This window comes from Hoplias malabaricus, chromosome 11 (genome assembly GCF_029633855.1).
Source record: "Hoplias malabaricus isolate fHopMal1 chromosome 11, fHopMal1.hap1, whole genome shotgun sequence".
Classification (NCBI taxonomy): domain Eukaryota; kingdom Metazoa; phylum Chordata; class Actinopteri; order Characiformes; family Erythrinidae; genus Hoplias; species Hoplias malabaricus.
The window spans coordinates 37,429,559-37,435,558 of NC_089810.1; the positions used below are offsets into that span (position 1 = coordinate 37,429,559).

Genomic DNA, 6,000 nt, shown 5'->3' on the forward strand with positions numbered 1-6,000 from the left:
TTGTGCTGAGTGTGATGTCGGCGATGTTGAACAGCATTTCTGCTGATTTCTTTTTCATTAGCATTAAATATCTCCTTCCAGATTAACACCCCACTGCCAGATACTGTAAAGCCCTGAGAATGTGAGCGCTGCTGCCGTGTCAGGGCTGATAATGTCATCCTGTGTTTACAAAAGAGTTGTCTGGAAAAAATGGATGTGTTGACAGCTGGTTTGTGGGTATTACAAGGAACAAACAGCAAAGGATTGATTACAATTCATATATAGATCAATGTACACACTGTCGTTGAGAGGTTTTATTGCACATATTGTAAAGGAGAGTCATTGTTGCTAGGTACTCTTTCTTCTCTGTTCAAGTTTTCGCCATATATAATGTCCTTGACCTTTTGTCATTCATATTATTATGAAAAGATTCAAGGAGTCAGAGGAGATCTCACTGTGTACAACCAAGGGCCGAAAGCTCTGCTGAATCTGTGTGACCTTAAATCCCTCAGATGGTATTGTTTGAGAAACCGTCATGCTACCAAACTGGACACATTAACATGGGCTCAGGAGTAGTTTGGAAAATTAGCTTCATTTAACACAGTACGCCGCTGCATCAAGAAATGCAACCTGAAACTGTATTATGCAAAGAGGAAGCCATATAACTCATCAAAAAATTAATTTGAGGTGGACAAAAAGACTGATACTTATGCATGAAGTTATCATTAATGCAGATATGCTGCCATCAAGACAATGTCTTTTTCAGGAACTCTGTTTATTTAACAGGGCAATGCCAGGCTTCATTCTACATGGTACAACAGGGTGCCTTCTAGTATGCTTAACTGACCTGTCTGCTGTCAAGAAAATGTATGGTGAAGCATGAAGAAGAAAACCAGACAACGGTGACTGTGGACTGCTTAGTATTAGTATCTTCAATTCCCAATTGATTAAATGTTATAATTAAAATTAAAGGTGATGTGACTTAGCGGTAAAACATGTCTCTGTCGCAGATATCTTTTTCAGGCATCAGTTTCTAAATTTGTAATAAGTATGTTTCCTCCCACAATCCAAACACACACATTGGTAGGTGGACTGGCCACTCTAAAGTGTCCATAGGTGTGAGTGTGTGAGTGGGTGTCACCCTCTGAAGGACTGGCGCCCCCTCCAGGGTGTGTTCCCGCCTTGCGCCCAGTGACCCTGAATTGGACTGCTTACAGTCAATGAATGAATGAATAAGGTTTGTCAGTGAAAGCTCTGAATATCTTTACGGTCCTTTTGTCTGTTATATAAGGTTCCAAGCGAATGAACAAATTACAGTCAGTTTTCACTGCGTTTTTAGAAAGTGGGTTTATATATGTCCAGCCTTTTTGTGGTAATGTGCTCAAGTATAATTTTATTTTTCATAAAATGTTCACTTTTAAGTCAGTTATTTTTACCACCGCGGGCCAAATTAACAATTACATATCTGCGGACCAGACTAGGGTTGGGCGGTGTAACGATAATACTGTATATTTAAAAATGTCCGCAGTATTTAAAAATGTGGACGATATCTCAAAATGAGGGCGGTATTTATGATGTGTTTGGTATGTTTAATTTCTGTTCTGTGTTTTTAAAAGTCGGCTAAAATGTTCATGTGCATTTACGAGAGCCACAGGGAGGGAGCGCTGTGGAAGCTCAATGACTGCTGATGTCACAGTCTGAAAACATGTGAGGGGAAAAACACAAGCCCAGTAGCCCATTGTAGTTGTAAGTTTAGCATTGAGTTTGGCTTAAAAGAGAGAGGAAGAAAGCTGTAAACAGACAACGACTTTGTGTCCACAGTTATATGGCTTTATTCTCTAAATATGTGTGTTTTGAGCTTCAGTTCGCTGACAAATCTGCTGTGGTGTGCTATACCACCACCAGCGCTCTCTCAGAAACAGGGCTCTATTGTCAACACGTGTTGGTGTGAACTGTCGGGCTGTGTTTAGCTAAATTCACTCGACATTGTGCTCACAGATATAAGGCTGACAAAGCACCCCCTCCCTCAGTAATACCATATACTGCGATAATATTTTGAGATGGTATGTCAGTATAAAAAATGCTGTGGACACTGCCCATCCCTGTACTACGCTGCAACAAAGTTTCTTGTAGCCATTAAATATGAACTTAACACTCCTTCACAAGCCTTCAGAATACAGCCTCAGTCCCTTTGCAGTCGGTTCACTCACCACATAAATCTACTGTGTCATGCTCTCCTGCTCCTTTTTTGGAGAAGAGTAAAGGCTCCTCCACAAGTGAGGCATATTGACTTTCTTTCCATTTCAACAAAAAAGAAAACCATTTTTCATTTTTCTTGAAAGACACAAATATTGCCACAGTCTTTTCTTTGCCTTGCGCATTTCTTGCATTTTTGCACTGTGGACATTATTAATGCCAGAGATATGGCGGTTGGATGAATCTGCAGTCACGGTGGTCAAAGCTGATAGGATCGTTTATTTGTGTAGCAACCAATGGCTGTTGCAGAATGTTGAAACATGTAAACAATAAAAGTCTAGCAAATATCTGGCAGGTCAAGTACAGTTGAGGGGAGAACCTTATATGACCTGCTGGCCAGAGGTTCCCAGCCCTTGTTTAAAGCCTATACAATAGGATCAGACTTTTATTGTGAAGAACAATGCATAAATAGTATACAAAATGTCATATGAAGGTGGCATGGTGGAGCAACTGGTAGTCTCTTCTGGGGTTGTGGGTTCGAGTCCTGCTCCGGGTGACTGTCTGTGAACTGTGGTGTGTTCTCCCTGTGTCTGCGTGGGTTTCCTCCAGGTGCTCTTGTTTCCTGGCGCACACCTTGAGCCCACTGATTCTGGGTAGACTCCGGACCCACCGCGACCCTGAACTGAATAAGCGACTACATCATCACCCCCCCCCCCCTTAGTGACGGCTGATTTGAACCCCACTCCACTTTAACCCTTTTTCATTATACTGTGGTCTGCAGCAGTGTTCATATTTGGAATCACTACTCTGACCATGCACAAGAATGTGAAGGAATGATGGCTGCCAGTGCACAGAGTCTAGGATAAACACTGCTCCACAGATTATATTCCCACAGATTATTAACCCATGGGATTAGAAGCATGTGTGTGTGTGGTGCCCAGTAATGAATGTGGGCCGATCTTGGCTCTAATTCAAGTCTCTCAATGCCAGCACCTGGCACAACAGCAACAGAAAAATTCTGCCATGCCATCACACACACGTAAGCCTTTCACACACACAAAACACACGGGCTCAGTCAATTAGTAACTACCCCCACAAACACAGAGACATGTGTTTTATTCTTTGCCAGGGAGGGAGGTCTGTCATGAGCCTGTATACATCACACCCAGGGAAAAATGTAATGGAAGTTTATACAGAAATCTCAACAGCTTCATTGAATGTGTCCACACTACATCACCAGGACATAATACAGGGACTGGGTTACAGCATGCATTCTTTTCATATATTTGCTTTCAGTTTTTTAAAGAAGTCTGCAGACACATGGAAGTTCAATGTAGCGTCTTCTGTTTCTCATAGGCTTTTATTTAATTTTTTTATGTATTTACTTTTCTAAGTTAAGGTGTGGGCGGCACGGTGGCGCAGCAGGTAGTGTCGCAGTCACACAGCTCCAGGGGCCTGGAGGTTGTGGGTTCGATTCCCGCTTCCTCCGGGTGACTGTCTGTGAGGAGTTGGTGTGTTCTCCCCGTGTCTGTGTGGGTTTCCTCCGGGTGACTGTCTGTGAGGAGTGTGGTGTGTTCTCCCCGTGTCCGCGTGGGTTTCCTCCGGGTGACTGTCTGTGAGGAGTGTGGTGTGTTCTCCCCGTGTCCGCGTGGGTTTCCTCCGGGTGCTCCAGTTTCCTCCCACAGTCCAAAAAAAAAAAACACACATTACAGGTGGATTGGCGACTCAAAAGTGTCCATAGGTGTGAGTGTGTGAGTGAATGTGTGTGTGTGTGTGTGTCTGTGTTGCCCTGTGAAGGACTGGCGCCCCCTCCAGGGTGTATTCCCGCCTTGCGCCCAATGTTTCCAGGTAGGCTCTGGACCCACCGCAACCCTGAATTTGATAAGCGTTACAGATAATGAATGAATGAAGTTAAGGTGTCTTGCTAGCTCCACATCCTTTCAGACCCATAGTGTTGAGTATTTCTTCTCACAGTGGAAAATCTATAATCTTTGGACAGCAGCTGTATGTTTTCTATGTTTTTAAAGTATGTAAGTATTGCTGCCAATAAAGCTAGCCTTGTATTTCTTCTTATAATCAGGGCAAAACAAACACACACACACAAACACACACACACAGTCATGCAGATGGAAGCCCAGCTGAGCTGGAGGGCCATGTGCAGATGACAGTTTGGTGGATTTGAGGTGTAATTAAACAGGGTCTGTTCAGAGCTCTTCTCATTAAAAAGCATTGTTACCAGCTCCAGATGCTCAAAATAAAAGCTCCTGTTTTTTTGTTTGTCTACGAAGATATACACCCTTATATTATCCTTTAGAACCGCGTGGGGCTTGATCTTTAACCCCTGGATGTGGGTTTTATGTCCGAAAGATGTAAAGGATTATACATGTCGCCTTAATCCTCAACTTGTGTTTTTAATCTGTGTGTCACAGACAGAGATGCATTTCTTTTGTCTTTTACCCTCATATCAGTAACAACTGAACCAGGGTCTGTGTTTTTCTCTGCCGTGATCTTACAGGGCTCTCATTACAAACACATACCTTCTAATCAAGTCTAAAGAGTCATTAGGCATTGCAGGATGGAAAGGGAGAGTAACAGAAGGAAGCGTAATGGGGCTGTTATTCCGTTAATAATGTAGTAGTTAATAAAAGCTAATATTTAACTATTTTACTAATATTTATACGTTTTTAACCTGCATTATTTGCGCATTAAATTATTATATATTATTATTGTTATTATTACAGTTGTCAGTAGGTGAACTGATTATGATAAACGCTAAATGATGCCGAGTGTTAGCAATAGAGGGTGTTTTGTTGGAGGCTTGCGGCTCTGAATCCGAGGCTTTAGATCTTGTCTGGGTGTTTTTTGGCTACGTCTCCCTCTGAGCACAGCACTGCACAGCTGTCCACACAAATAAACTTTGTTTTTCTGAACGAACAGAGGAGCGCTTGTTTTGGAAAGGATGGGGGGAGGGGGAGGGGGGGGGGAGGGGCCTCCTGCAGCCTCAGCCGAGTTCTGATTGGTTCCCTACTGTACACATCACTCCACATCACCAGGGTTAACCCCCTCTACTATGAGGTTGAAACACAGTATGCGTTATTGTTTTTAAAATTGAATAGCCAATTATAAATCATTAATAATAAAAAAAAAAAAAATTGTAAAATCATTTCTCAAGAATAACAGGAAATGTTATTAATGATTTATAAGTTACTGAAATATTGATTGAGGATACTTTATAATAAGTTTCTTTATTCACTAATAATAGCAGATACCTAGTCGTTTGTAGTGGATAATAAATAATTTACAGTATGCATTAAATAATTCATAATAGCCGCTGAATGTTTTTATTTGTTTACAATACATGAGTTCTGAATGTATACGTCATAGTGGATACGGAATAATTCATAGTAGTTTCTGAATAACAAGTATTAAAAATAATTTCTGAATATTAATTATATAGTTATTATGCTCTAACCTTTCTCTAAAATAGTGAGTGAATATACAGTAAAAATACTGATGAGTACTGAGCTTCTGCATCAGAGAGAGAGAGAGAGAGACTGTGTGTGAGTGTGAGTGTGAGTGTGTGTGTGTGTGTGTGTGTGTGTGTGTGTGTGTGTGAGAGTTCTAATCAAACAGTTTACGGCGCAGGTATTCATTACCTTTTGCAAGAACCATCAGCTCTGGTGAGAAAATTGTTGCCTAGCAACATGCCTCACCCTTCTTACTCTTCCCCTGCCCCCATCTTGGAGAGAGAGAGAGAGAGAGGGAGAGAGAGAGAGAGAGAGAGAGAGAGAAGAGAGAGAGAGAAGCTGATGGAGACAGGGGGAG

The 6,000-nt window shown here is 41.8% G+C and overlaps 1 protein-coding gene across 4 annotated transcripts in view; it reads left to right on the forward strand.

Moving 5' to 3' along the window:
• The window catches only part of LOC136709609 (F-BAR and double SH3 domains protein 2), a 98,737-nt gene that overhangs the window by 25,172 nt on the left and 67,565 nt on the right, over positions 1–6,000 (forward strand). The window lies entirely within an intron of this gene.